General features: G+C 37.7%; 1 long non-coding RNA gene across 1 annotated transcript; it reads left to right on the top strand.

Moving 5' to 3' along the window:
- Positions 1-6705: 6705 nt before the first annotated feature.
- On the top strand, positions 6706-11305 carry LOC125266098. The gene is made up of 3 exons (XR_007184433.1): positions 6706-6750; positions 10758-10847; positions 11030-11305. It is a non-coding gene; the product is annotated as an uncharacterized LOC125266098 (long non-coding RNA).
- Positions 11306-15535: the final 4230 nt, after the last annotated feature.

Genomic DNA, 15535 nt, shown 5'->3' with positions numbered 1-15535 from the left:
GGCCCAACCACTCTGCTAAAAAAAAAAAAAAAAAAAAACTGTCCAGTGACGGTTCTAGTTGAGCTCTCCTCACTGTGTGAGACTGGACTTTTGGGTCCAGTCACAGACAGAGTCAAGATCACTGAGCCATAAATGCATTTCAAGATAGCTATACATAATAAAAAAAAGTACAAATATTAAAAGAATACTACTAATATTAATACAACCCGAATTCTGGAAATGTTGGGACGTTTTTTTAAATTTGAATAAAATGAAAACTAAAAGACTTTCAAATAACATGACTCAATATTTTATTCACAATAGAAGATAGATAACATAACAAATGTTTAAAGTGAGAAATATTACACTTTTATCCACTAAATGAGCTCATTTCAAATTTGATGCCTGCTACAGGTCTCAAAAAAGTTGCCACGGGGGCAACAAATGGCTGAAAAAGCAAGAAATTTTGAAAAGATTCAACTGGGAGAACATCTAGCAACTAATTAAGTTAATTGATATCAGATCTGTAACATGATTAGCTATAAAAGGGATGTCTTAGAGAGGCAGAGTCTCTCAGAAATAAAGATGAGCAGAGCTGTGAAAGAGTGCGTGAAAAGATTGTGGAATACTTTAAAAACAATGTTCCTCAACGTCAAATTGCAAAGGCTTTGCAAATCGAATCATCTACAGTGCATAACATCATCAAAAGATTCAGAGAAACTGGAGAAATCTCTGTGCGTAAGGGACAAGGCTGAAGACCTTTATTGGATTCCCGTGGTCTTCGGGCCCTCAGACGACACTGCATCACTCATCGGCATGACTGTGTCAATGACATTACTAAATGGGCCCAGGAATACTTCCAGAAACTACTGTCGGTAAACACAATCCGCCGTGCCATCTGCAGATGCCAACTAAAGCTCTATCATGCAAAAAGGAAGCCATATGTGAACACGGTCCAGAAGCGCCGTCATATCCTGTGGGCCAAGGCTCATTTAAAATGGACTGTTTCAAAGTGGAAAAGTGTTATATGGTCAGACAAATCCAAATTTGTTCTTTGTCCACATTCTTGTTTGAAATCACGGATGCAGTGTCCTCTGGGCTAAAGAGAAGGGAGACCTTCCAGCGTTTTATCAGCGTTCAGTTCAAAAGCCAGCATCTCTGATGGTATGGGGGTGCATAAGTGCATACGGGCAGTATGGGCAGTTGAATGTTTTGGCAGTATGAATTGTGAAAGGTATATAAAGGTTTTAGAGCAACATAGAGCAGACGATGTCTATTTCAGGGAAGGTCTTGTGTATTTCAGCAGGACAATGCAAAACCACATACTGCAGCTATTTCAACAGCATGGCTTTGTCGCAGAAGAGTCCGGGTGCTGAATTGGACTGCCTGCAGTCCAGATCTTTCACCTATTGTGAAAAATACATCAAAGATGACCACGAACTGTTCAGCAAGTAGAAACCTATATCAGGGACCAAATTTCAACACCAAAACTCTAGAAACCCATAACCTCGATGCCCAGACATCTTCAAACTGTTTTGAAAAGAGGAGATGCTACACCATGGTAAACATGCCTCCGTCCCAACTATTTTGAGACCTGTAGCAGGCATCAAATTTGAAATGAGCTAATTTTGTGCATAAAATTGTAAAATTTCTCTGTTTAAACATTTGTTATGTTATCTATGTTCTATTGTGAATAAAATATTGGCTCATGTGATTTGAAAGGTTATAAAAATTGAAATTCGGGTTATAAAATACAAATATAATAATACAAATATTTAATATTTATTTTATGATTTATTACAAATAATACAAATATTAATAATAATCATAATAAAACAAAATAACACAAAAAAAATTATATTAAAACAATTTTCATTGCAAAGCAAATTAAAATAGATCTATTTGTTCATGACTAAAATGAATATTCCAATAAAAATATCCTAGTGAAAACTGTCACTAAAGCCCATCACTGTTAGATAGCAGGTGATACTTAGACTTGAACTGAGCTTCTGAGAATTGAGGTTTTGCAGGCAGCCCATCGACACACCTGCGCTCTTCCAACCCCCCTCGCGTTCTACCCTGCGTTTCTCTAAAATCAGCATGATACGGTCTGATCTGGGCTGGTCTGCATAGCCCAACTGTACCCGCCACATGCCCATCCTCAGCGTGGCTCACCATCGAGCACTATGAATAGAAACTTAGCGAACGAGAGATAAGCAGTAGGCTTTGGCACATGCCACACTTCGAGCAGCGTCACACCTCCGAGCGGCACTTTGGGGTTGTCATGGAAACAGGGACAAGTAGAGCTAACGCTGCCCTGACATCTTCATATCATGCCCATTTAAGATTATTAACAATGCATTTTATGCGTTTATTTCCTAACCTCTCTTACAAGTTAGTGTCTTCCTCTGAAATTTGGGAGTCAAAGGAGTTTACCTACTTTTAGTAGGCCAACCCAGAAGTTAGCATCAGCCTGGTTCCCTTGACAAAACCCAATAGGATTTTTCTTTTGGATTATTGCAAAAAATTAGGTCTGCGACTAAAAAAGTTTATGATTCTTCTTACTACTTTTGTTCATCATGATAATCTTCATAAATGAACATAACATTTATGAAATTTTGAAGTATAAATACAATCAGCGGAACTCAAAAGCTTAACCTAGGCTATAAACAAACACCCAGGTTGCATGATTCCAATATCACCATCATAGGTCCACTATGGTTTCAGACACCACTACAAATGAAGTCCCCTCAAGTAGTGCTCTGTTTAAGGTATAGGGGATGATTTCAGACACAGCCATTGACTTCAGGACGATGGTGCAAAAATGCTAACTCGTTTCCGGGTTTTGGCCTACAAAAATACATCATCCCTGCACCACTCTATTTGCTCCATCAATAAAAGAAACAATCCAACATCCAAGAAGTCAAATGTAGGCTACAGTCACTCTGTAAGCAGCTAAATTAAAAATGGCAGGGTAATATAACAAAAAGTGTTATAAATGCACATTATTTTTTTAAATGGAAATATAAAAACTAGATACAGTATATGACATTAATCATCATGGAAGCATAGTTTATGAAAAGGGTCGATTCAGACCAACAGCATGATTTCTAGTAATTATAATGTTGTATTGCTTTTATAGGCTACAACAGTTTAGTAAACCAGTACTTACAGTTTAGACAATATTGCCTGTTTCTTTTAGTATTTTCTTTCTGCCAGCAGCATATCCCAGAGAATATATGATATAAGACAAAAGTTTACCATAAAAGCCCACCTCCTATACTTTTTAAGGCTAAATTGTGATCTTAAATTGTGCACGTCATTTGACCACTTTCATTTAGTGTCCATCCTCATTAACTGTCTGGAAACACTAAATGAACAGACTGCCATGTTTGTCTTTCTGCTCCATTTAGATTTCTGCATTTGTTCACCTCTGATCACGCTGTCCAGGCCTGAGTGCCCATCTGGAGGCCACACGGTCCATCAACCCAGTCTCCTAAACCCAGTCAAGAGGAGAATCCCCTGTATAGGTGTTCTATTTGCAGGACATGCCGATGTCACGGCCTCTAGGATCTTGTGACTGTGATGTCTGGAATAGTGAACACTGACTGGTAATGTGCTCAAGTTGAAATCTGACTTCATGTGTATCAATGCTGACATAATTTGTATTTGCAGTGTTTTGTGTTGTATATTGGATGGAAAAACAGACTAAAGATCTGAGTTCAAGCCTAGAGTCTTTAGGGGGGCTGAGAGGATTGGGGTCAGGTTTGTGTTTTAGTGTGCGTGTAATTATGACTAGATTAAATTTCTGCTTAGCACAGCAAATTTAGATCTTCTCAGAGTGCAAAGGCCACAGTGTGTGTTACGAGTGTAGTGGGTTTCCTTGAGTGACAGCACAGCTGGAGCATAAAAACACTCTCACACACACACACACACACACACACACACACACACACACACACACACACAGAAGAAAATAACCCACGGTACTCCCATGTTTGCTCATGGTAATTATATATTATGTAATTGATATGTCTATTGTGGCTTGCAGCCAGTTCACTGGGGCTGTCATTGTTTTTTAATTTTTTAATATGCATGCTAAAACATTTGCCAAATCTACATTATTTGAGGCAATATCTGTACAATGTTCTGTTATTTTTAGCCAGTGAGTGAATGTTTGCACAAACACACTGATAAGAAAAAATAACAAACATCATTGCACACACTACTGAGACAAGAAAATATTGCTTACGCTGCTATATCAAAGTCCTGTTCCTGATTCAACAAATACTAGCGCTGCTTTTTGGACAAATTTAGAAATTTCAGCAAAAACTAATGTCTGTAATTGAAGTCTGTTATGGTTGATTACATGTAACTGCTCTAGATCTAAATCTTAAGTGTATGTTTGAGTGTGCCATGAAGTCACCGGTTTCCCATGTGATACAGATCAAAATATATTGACTTTAAAACTTGACATATGAAACCAGGTCTTAACACTCTGTGAAAAACATACCAGGAACTCCCTGGAAAGACCTTGCTGCTCTGCAAACATGATTTCGTTGACATAATCGTGAAGTGACTATCTAACTAAATATCTAACTAAAACATTAAGTTCAAAAGGGTGGAGTGCTGCATTCAAGCCTGAGAACATACTTTGTATGTGTTGTTTGAACTGAAAATGTGAATAGGTATGTTAATAATAAAGAATTTATTGATTCCAAATTCCTCTCAACGATTCCATTTCCTTAACAGTTCCATGAATGATTCTTTTTGTACTTTTTAAGTAATATTTGGAAGTGAAATGCAATTCCAATGCCAAATGATGAGGTAATTTCAATAACAAATATATTTAAAACAATTTTTGTGTTTACAGAGACATTTAATGACTTTTTACAGTATTTATAGAGGTGTCAAATGCAATCCAATAATTGGCCTTAACTATTAAAATATTAAACAATGTGGTAACATATTTCATTCACTAATGTTTATAAAATACTTCTGAAAAAATGCTGTGTATCTTTAGATGTCATATGAACAACCAGTCAGTAGCCTACCTATCAGTTGTCAACAGTTTGATTCACTAAAGATTTGGCCTGTATGTTTTTGATTGACAAAAGAGTAATTCGTTCAGGACTCGGGCTACTACAATAAATCCTGTTGTACATTTCTGGCTCACTAAAAAGAATCATCTCATTAGTTTAGTAATCGGATTACATTGCTTGCGCCGCACGATCGACAAAAGAAAGTTCTTCTCAAACGGAAGGCTAGTGAGGCTGCATCCTGTCCAGTCCTTCACAGGCTTTATAGGCTAGAGTCCTCCTCAGCATTAAACACTAGAATGAGTCTAGTAAGTGTGCATGGCTACGTCATAAATGTCATGGTGTGAACATACTATTAAAATTATAATTTGAAAATACATGAATCTTTATATTACCTGACTTTCTATTAATACAGTACAGGTATTACAACTGTCTGTGGCCTCCCAGTGGTTTACATCATGCACAGTTTAGCATTATGTGATTATTTTATAACCAAAAAAATTCCTTCATCTCTAAAATAATTTCTTGTATTCCATTAAGTAGTGAAACTGGACGAGCGCAGTGGCAATTCATTTACTGCTAATTCTATTTTAGTAATTAGAATGTGTGCAAAGGATTGTGGATGATTGGAGGTTGTGAAGGACTTGCTGCATCCTTCAAATTCAGCCGAATGAAGGACATGAAAAAGGCTTCATCAAAGGATCCTTCAAACTGAGACATCCTTCGACAGAGCTTGATGATGTGGCATCCGAGATATGCAGCCTTACTAGGTCACAGCCAGTGTTGGGTGTAACTAGTAATTAGTTACAGTAATTTAAATACTTTTCTGTCTGATTTTCACTATTTTCTTTTGTCACATGTCTCCCTTTGTTCAGTTTCCCACCTTTAGTTAGTTGCCTTGGTTACTCATTTGATTAGTGTCCTCGTTTCAGGTGTGTCTTGTTTACTATCTCATTAGTTCCTGTATAAGTACTCCTTGGTTTGTTCACACTTTGTCCTGTCACTGGTATGTTTTGGATGTGCCTTACCTTCATTTCGAGTTATTATTAAACCGTTTGTGTTATTTGGAAACCTGCTCTCCTGCTTTCTTCTGCCTGTGGTGACACAGTGTTACACTCTTATTTTTTCTGTAATTTAATTACAGTTACTTCTAAAGTAATTGAACTAAATACTGTGTATATAGACTGTAGAACAATATATATTATACAATAGTGGATTTAACAACAAAATTTAAAGTCTAATGTTAAAATGCTTGTTTTTATGTATCCTTCTCACTTTAAATACTTAATGTGTTAAGAATAATGGTAACACTTCAGTGTCAAATTTAGTGTTAATTAGTTATTAGCATGAATATTAATGGGATATTGGCTGTTTATTAGTACTTAAAAAGCACATTAATGCCTTATTCTGCAAGACCTTACTCAACATCCTTAAAGGTGCCCTAGATTCAAAAATTGAATTTACCTCGGCATAGTTAAATAACAATAGTTCAGTACATGGAAATGACATACAGTGAGTCTCAAACTCCATTGTTTCCTCCTTCTTATATAAATCTCATTTGTTTAAAAGACCTCCAAAGAACAGGCGAATCTCAACATAACACCGACTGTTACGTAACAGTCGGGGTGTACGCCCCCAATATTTGCATATGCCAGCCCATGTTCCCAACATTATGAAAGGCATTAGACAAGGGCAGAACGTTTGGATGTGCACAGCTGAAGGAACAGACTAGGTAAGCAAGCAAGGACAATAGCAAAAAATGGCAGATGGAGCAATAATAACTGACATGATCCATGATATCATGATATTTTTAGTGATATTTGTAAATTTTCTTTCTAAATGTTTCGTTAGCATGTTGCTAATGTACTGTTAATGTGGTTAAAGTTACCATCGTTTCTTACTGTATTCACGGTGACAAGAGCCGTCGTTATTTTCATTTTTAAACACTTGCAGTCTGTATAATTCATAAACACAACTTCATTCTTTATAAATCTCTCCAACAGTGTAGCATTAGCCGTTAGCCACGGAGCATAGCCTCAAACTCATTCACAATCAATGTAAACATCAAAATAAACACTGTACTTACACGATTAGACATGCTGTATGACGAACACTTTGTAAAGATCCATTTTGAGGGTTATATTAGCTGTTTGAACTTTTTTTTATGTTGTTTAAGGCAAGCGCGAGCTCTTGGGGCGTGGAGCACGAGACTTAAAGGGCCACACACCCTGAATTGGCTCATTTCTAATTATGCCCCAAAATAGGCAGTTAAAAAAATAAATTAAAAAAAATCTATGGGGTATTTTGAGCTGAAACTTCACAGACACATTCAGGGGACACCTTAGACTTATAACTTTTTTTAAAAAAGTTCAAAAAGTTCTAGGGCCCTTAATCCTACCCAATACTTAAACTTAACCACTACTTTACTAAGTATTAATAAGCAGTAATTTGGAGTTTATTGAGGCAAAAATCATAGTTAATAGTGAGAATTGGGAGAGAGTTTTATTTAATTTATTTGAAAGAATTAAAAGAGCCATTTCATGTCTCCCCTTGTATCATTTATTAACTCGTTGAGGTTGATATAGGATATAGAAAGTAATTAGTAAGCAACATGGAGAGAGTAGAGTTTTTAGAGTAACTTACCCAACACTGGTCACAGCCTTCTGAAGCAGATCCTAGATCACATGCAATTTTCACTACTCAACTTACAAAAGTGTTTTATAGAAATGTATGTCTTTTGGAAAGATATTTCATCAGCTGAACAACTGACTGAGCATGGGACCTGATTATTCACCATACCAGTATTTTTTTTAGAACCCGTTTCCAAACGTTATTGTGAAACTTTTTGAACTGTTTCTAGCCAGCATATTTTGAAACTCTCTCTCACACACACAAACACGCTTACACATGCAACTTAAGTGTTATCTCACTTTTCAGGGTCAATGTGTGAGGTCATGGTCGAGTCCCCCTACACACCCCCAGCAATCAAACACACAGCACTCCATCGTCAAGTGCTCTGCCACTGCTAACGTGTTGATCTCTGATGCCTGCCTGCTAGTGCCAAGCCTTCAGGCTGTCTGTTCACTTCTCTGTGCCAAACTCACGCCCTTGTGCCCTATCCTGCTGTGCCATTTGATTACACCTGGCTCAGGATGTCCGTTTCTGATAATTGAGGTGCAAATTCAGCCTGATGACAATAAACACATTTGATCTTTATACGCAATTACCACTTTAATGAAGCTTTGAGATAAACCAGCGGGCATTGCTCCATGCTTGTCTCTAGCTGAGCTTAAGGATGACCAGATGAAACATAGACATTTGAATATCTAAAATTTAAATACTATGTAACAGAAATTTTGAAGTCTGTTAAAACTGACCATCACAGGAGGGCAACTCAAATGGCCTCACGATGCCTGGCAACGCTTCCAGGATGTTTCTTGAGGCAGACAATTAATATTAGCTATGGGAAAGAGGGACTGGTGAGGTTAATAAATGTGGAATATTCACTGTCTGCCTTGATTTCTCACTGACAAGTGGTTTACACCTATGGTTACCTGTGTAGAAATCACAAGAAGAAATTCATAAGAAAATTACTAAAAGTTTTGAAATTCTTTTTGGGGTCACTGTCAGCGAGTTATGTAATCAGATTACTTTTTTCAAGTAACTAGTAAAGTAACGCATTACTTTTAAATTTACAACAAAATATCTGAGTTACTTTTTCAAATAAGTAACACAAGATACTTTGTTTTCCCATTTTTTGACTGACACCTCTCCTGTCCCCATGTTGAGAGAAATCGGGAGTAAGTGCAGAGGCGTTGGGTGCGCTGCATAAACATAGTTCTAGACTAAATGTGAGTATACATTTACTCATTTACAACTTCTCCTGCGTCCTATTCTTCTGTATTCCAGAAATGCAGCACAGCTGAAAGGCTTGTTTGTTTGAACTGCGCCCTCTACTGTACAGGCGTGAATTTGCATTTCTTTCAGTCTGAAGCTTATTCATTTAACTTTTGGTGTGAATGGGCCTTTACATTTAACAAAAATATAACTTTTTTGTTGTTATAAAAACAAACAAACAAACAGTCCAGCCCAGATGAGAAAAAGTAACTCAAAAGTAATGTAACGCATTACTTTACATAAAAGTAACTAAGTAACACAAATCACCGTTCGCAAAGACCCGCCCACTTTAGTTACTTTTGCTATGTCCGACAAGCCGTCTCTCGCCACACATCATGTTCTCACACAGCGAAAAATACATCACGGAGCAAAGAGGACACTGACAACGCGTCGACAGACAAGACAGAGCAGGTTACTTTTTAAAGAAATGTAAACAATAAATACAGTTTTGTGGCTCTTTAATGTGTCATGCCAGATCGCTGTAGTGTCTCAGTTCAAGCGGCTCATGAACCGATCATCTCTTCCTACTAGTTCATTTATAGCATCAAATAAACATGAATGAACATCATAAGGAATGTTGTTTCAATCGCGGAAAACCATCAATACATATTTTTTAAGTACATGTCCCTGACTGCTTTGTCGGACAAAATAGTGGATTCAGCTAGACTGGGTAAACCCAGCCTGATCTGCCGGCAATTTGATTTCGCCCGGCAACTCAGTCTGGAAACCCGTACATTCATTTCTGCTGCATCTGTTACACTTTTGGCTCTGGGCGGGTATAACACGATGATGTCTCTCGCACGACAGTCAATCCAATTCCCTTAACCCTCTCAACGATGCTAAATGACTTCTTTAGTTTAGCAAACAAATCGCTCGACTGGGTGTAAATACCACTCACTTTCATGTTTTTTTTTGCACAACCTGCAAAAATCGCTCGATGCCATTGCTGCTTCTGCAAACCGCTGATTAATGCTACAAACCAATACAAACTATAAATCTGTCTGGAGTTTTCGCGTTGCTCTGCAAAGTTACGTCACCCAGATCGTTGATCTGATTGGTTGAAGGACTATCCAATTGCGTGAATAATGCTCGTTGATCACACCTCTTTTGCAGTAGGAAATACATAGCAAACTCCCCAGACCTATGTTCAATTTTAAATTGAGCTTGGTCTGGTGATAGCCAGACAATGATTCGGCATTATGATTGGTTAGATCGCCTGTCAATCAAACTCCTGGCGAAGGGTCAATTAGTTACTTTTTCAGGGAGTAATGCAATATTGTGATGCATCACTTTTAAAAGAAACCTTCCCCAACACTGGTCACTGTGCATCATCGGACGGCTCATTTTGGAACAAGAAGTTGTTTTGAATTTCCTGAGATTACATCCGGTCATCATCTAGAGAGCAACAGCAACAGAGCTGAGATGCAGAGCAACAAGCTGCCACATAGTTAATCACAAATTCATGAGGAGATTATAATGAAACTTCAGAGTTCATGTGACTACATTAGTATTGTTTCTGATCATCAATTATGTCTTGTATGATATCTGTAACAACATTAGAATAAAATGCTGAGAAAAATATAAAGGAAATAAACATAATATTTTCTAGTCCTATTTCGTTGATTTGATTGTTTTATTTCAAGCACAAGTTTTAAGAGCTGACTGTTTCGGTAGCTACTGTCTGATTCATAATGAAATAGGCTACGTGATGAAGTCTGACTCGAGGTGTGACCATGAAACTGTATGACTAAGATGTTTTGTTTTTTGTTTTTGGGTGCAGACAGAAGGTAGGACATATCTTTAAAACAGCTCACTCTCTCTGTTTCCTTTTCTTACACAAAGCACCCGGCAGAGGAGCCAGGAGCAGCTGTTGGAGCGGGTGGAGTGTGCACACGTCTCACTCTCCAGATGACCAGATGAATCATCAGCATGGTGTCAACCTCTTTCTCACAGCACTTTCTATCCCTCCCTGTCTCCGGCCAATCTCTCTCATCCAGTATTTGTCTGTGTGTCTGATCCCCCTTCCCCCTCCTGCTGATTCCAGTCTATTTATATGAACTAATTTCAGGAGACACTTTTCCCTAATTTCCTCCTTGCGTCTGTTTTTTCCTCAGCTCCAGACTGGTGAGGAATTACTTTGTCAATCCCTGTGTGGCAAAGCTTTCCCAGCAGGCTCAATGCTAAGGCCGGTAGATTTTGGAAGTTTTGAAGGGGAGAGCGAGTGCTGCGTGCTCCATCTAGATGTCTCAAAATGAATCATTCACGTTAATGGGATGCGTCCAGTGGCTTTTGTTTGCTGAACATCAAAGCCGGGTCACTTGGTTCAGCTACTGCTAAAAATATGACAAACAGGCAGGACAGAAAGTGAATAAACTGTCATGTTTTATATGGACAGATTATTCTCCACAATTGAGAGCCAGTTCATTCTCTTCTTCATGAATAAAAAGACGTGCATCTGCGGAGTATTGATTGTGGTCACTTGCGTCTGTACCGTCCTCGAAACCCTCTCTCCATCTCATTTACATGAATAAACATGTAACATCTTGTATTAAAACATATTCAAGTCAGACTAATGAGCCTCTTATGGTCTCTATTGGCTAATACAAAGTACGGAAGCCAGCAAACAACTAATGCGTGTTTATTTAAATCCCAAAGGCTAATTAAAGATAAAACGATGTGTCCTTGTGTAGCTGTCAAGTAAAAATGAGTATGATAGTCCCTCATTTATTATGAGTGTTTCTTCAACTAATGGGCACTTCTGACCCTGTGGGATTTTAGAAAATATAAAACACATTTTAAGTCAAGATGAAGTAGCAACAGATCTTTTCTTCTTTATTGTGAGGCACAGCCAAGTGAAACGGATTAAAGAAAAAGAAAAAAAAAAATAATAAGTAAGGAATTGGTTCCATCCATTGGTTGATGATTGGATAGAGGCAGATCTGAATGCCATCTGTTGTGGGAAAGGATGGGGTTTAAGAGGACTAAATGATTGGACAAGTCCTGCATACATCACAGAAGATCAAGGTATGACATTTAAAGGTGCCCAAGAATGCTTTTCCACAAGATGTAATATAAGTCTAAGGTGTCTCCTGAATGTGTCTGTGAAGGTTCAGCTCAAAATACCCCATAGATTTTTTTAAATTAATTTTTTAACTGCCTATTTTGGGGCATCATTAACTATACACTGATTTTGGCAGCGCGCCGCCCCTTTAATTCGCGTGCTCCCTGCCACACGAGCTCTCGACTATATTACAGTGCATTTACAAAGTTCACACAGCTAATATAACCCTCAAATGGATCTTTACAAGATGTTTGTCATGCATGCTGTATGCATGCTTCGAATTATGTGAGTAAAGTGTTTATTTTGATGTTTACGTTTGATTCTGTATGAGTTTGAGGCTGCTGTGCTCCGTGGCTAACGGCTAATGCACTGTTGGAGAGATTTATAAAGAATGAAGTTGTGTTTATGAATTATACAGACTGCAAGTGTTTAAAAATGAAAATAGCGACGGCTCTTGTCTCCGTGAATACAGTAAGAAACTATGGTAACTTTAACCACATTTAACAGTACATTAGCAACATGCTAATGAAACATTTAGAAAGACAATTTACAAATATCACTAAAAATATCATGATATCATGGATCATGTCAGTTATTATTGCTCCATCTGCCATTTTTCGCTGTTGTTCTTGCTGGCTTACCTTGTCTGTGCACAGATCCAGACGTTAATACTGCCTTTCCTTGTCTAATGCCTTGAACATGGGCTGGCATATATGCAAATATTGGGGTCATACATATTAATGATCCCGACTGTTACGTAACAGTCAGTGTTATGTTGAGATCCGTGTGTTTTCCGGAAGTCTTTTAAACAAATGAGATTTATATAAGAAGGAGGAAGCAATGGGGTTTGAAACTCAATGTATGTCTTTTCCATGTACTGAACTCTTGTTATTTAACTATGCCGACGTAAATTCAAATTTTGATTCTAGGGCACCTTTAATTCATTATATATTCTTTAATTAACTGACACTCAGGAGAACAGGAATAATAAACACTAACCAAACACGCAACATTAACGCAAGACAAAACACTGGGAAGAACTAATGGCTTAAGGCTTTAGCTCACTTCAGAATGAAAATTTCCTGATAATTTACTCACCCCCATGGCATCCAAGATGTTTATGTCTTTCTTTCTTCAGTCGAAAAGAAATTAAGGTTTTTGAGGAAAACATTACATGATTTTTCTCCATATAGTAGACTTCACCAGGGTACAACGGGTTGAAGGTCCAAATTGCAGTTTCAGTTCAGCTTCAAAGGGCTCTACACGATCCCAGCTGAGGAATAAGGGTCTTCTAGCGAAACGATCAGTCATTTTCTTTTAAAAAATACAATAAATATGTATATACTTTTTAACCACAAATGCTCGTCTTGCACTAGCTCTGTGATGCGCCACACGTAATCACATTGGAAAGTTCATATGTGACATAGACCAGTGTTTCTCAACCACATTCCTGGAGGCCCACCAACCCTGCACATTTTGCATGTCTCCTTAATTAAACACACCTGATTAGGGTTATCAGCTCATTGGTAGTGACTCAAAGATCTAAAATGGGTGTGTCAGACAAAGGAGACATGCAAAATGTGCAGTGTTGCTGGGCCTCCAGGAATGTGGTTGAAAACCACTGACATAGACGGAAGAACCTATCCAGTGTCTACAAAGTGAATGTGCAAAGACTGAATCAAACGCTCTCTACACAAAAAAAAGTAAAACAGCAATGTTGTATGATTTTGAATTTGGAGGAGAAAATGGAGAAAGATGGAGATTTTTGCCCTACCACAGTACTTCCACCTACATCATGCGTGACCTTTCCAATGTGATTATGTAATGTGTGGTGCATCGCAGAGCAGTGCAAGAGGAGGATTTGTGGTTAAAAAGTATATACATTTGAATTTTTTTTAGAAAATGACTGATTGTTTCGCTAAATAAGACCCTTATTCCTCTTCTGGGATCATGTAGAGCCCTTTGAAGCTGAACTGAAACTGCAATTTGAACCTTCAACCCGTTGGTCCCTGTTGAAGTCCACCATATGGAGAAAAATCCTGGAATGTCTGAATCAAGTGTACCATAAAGATATCTGAAAAGTCAAAAAGAAGAAATCTTAAATTTTATAATAAAAATCAATCCCTTGGACATAAAAGTGCTCATAGTTGAAGAATCATCACAACATGCATAGAAAGCACAGAAGTGTAATAATAAACAAGCTTACTGTGTCCACTGGAATTGCATTGTTCCACCCAGTCTGGCGGTCCCCATCTAAAAACACTGCAATCCCCTGGAGGCCACAGATCTGATGTGTTTGGAGAGCACTATTGAATTTTACACATCCTGTAAACCAGCCATAGTGTTTATTACCACAGATTCATGACCTTAAACACATCTCACTGTGCTCCAACGCCGCACGGTAGCGTTACATAATTCCATTAAACCCACAGCCAATGGAGGTCTCATCGACGCTTTCTGGACTCTCTTCCTCTCTGTCCACCATCAAATCTGATGGTCAGTGCTCTATTCTCAGTCCATTAGGTCTGTCCCTATGTGTCATTGATATTCTCTCTCTTAATAACAGATATAGGGCACACACAGTGTCATCCATAGGACAAAGTTAAAAGTCTTACATAAGAGAGCATGGGGTGTTTTATCAATAACAAGCTGGCAAGGGAGGTCATGTGTGCATAATACTATGAGGGAACAACAGAATTATGGGCACAAATATTATGGGGGAAATACAGTCAAATGAGCATAAAAGATATTTCAACGGATTACTGATAGAACAGCTTGATGTGATAATGCGCATTCCTATGGTGTTCTGCTTTGACCTAAAAAAGAGAAACTTACACAGATGAATGATGTAATGACAACAAAACATTACAGTATGATAACTGGGTGTAAATCAAGGACAAGGACTCATCAGGGCCTTGTGCCAGGTTCATGAAGGACATATCTGACAATCAAAGTCTTCTTCTCTGTCTTTTAAAGGGAAACAGAGAGACGCAAAGGGACTGAAGTTAAGTGATGAATATATTAATATAGTCAGGAATGAGAATGCTGCTTAAATACAAATTTGCTCTTGTTAAAAAAAATTCAAAAACATGTAAAATGTCATGAAGTTAATAAAGTTTTGGGGTCACTTCATGCCTTAAGATTTCACAGATTTGGCACTGAAGACAATTAAAACCCATTGCACACAGCACTCTTACCCCAATTTAAGGTTGATATGAATTACATTTTGAAAAAGAAAGTGGGCTGGATATGTTCTGCACACAGAAAATAAAAGGTGTTAAAATTGTACCCTTAGGGGTACAACAGCTTGTTGCTGGGGCAGTACCCTTAAAAGGACATCTTTGTACCTTTTTTACTCCTAAAAAGGTACATCTTAGTACCTTAAGGTCTGTGATATGTTTTTATTATTATTATTATTTTATGAATCAATATGCTTGAGTTAAATGTTTTAATTATAATATGTTACAAATGTTCAAAACGTTTTAAAAAACATTAAAGATATAAGATCTATTGCCATCTACTGGTACACATTTCTAATTGCAATAAAAGCTACAGCAAA

The sequence above is a fragment of the Megalobrama amblycephala genome, linkage group LG4 (genome assembly GCF_018812025.1).
Source record: "Megalobrama amblycephala isolate DHTTF-2021 linkage group LG4, ASM1881202v1, whole genome shotgun sequence".
NCBI lineage: Eukaryota > Metazoa > Chordata > Actinopteri > Cypriniformes > Xenocyprididae > Megalobrama > Megalobrama amblycephala.
The sequence above is the reverse complement of the archived record's forward strand: the minus strand, read 5'-3'. Positions and strand labels throughout refer to the sequence as shown.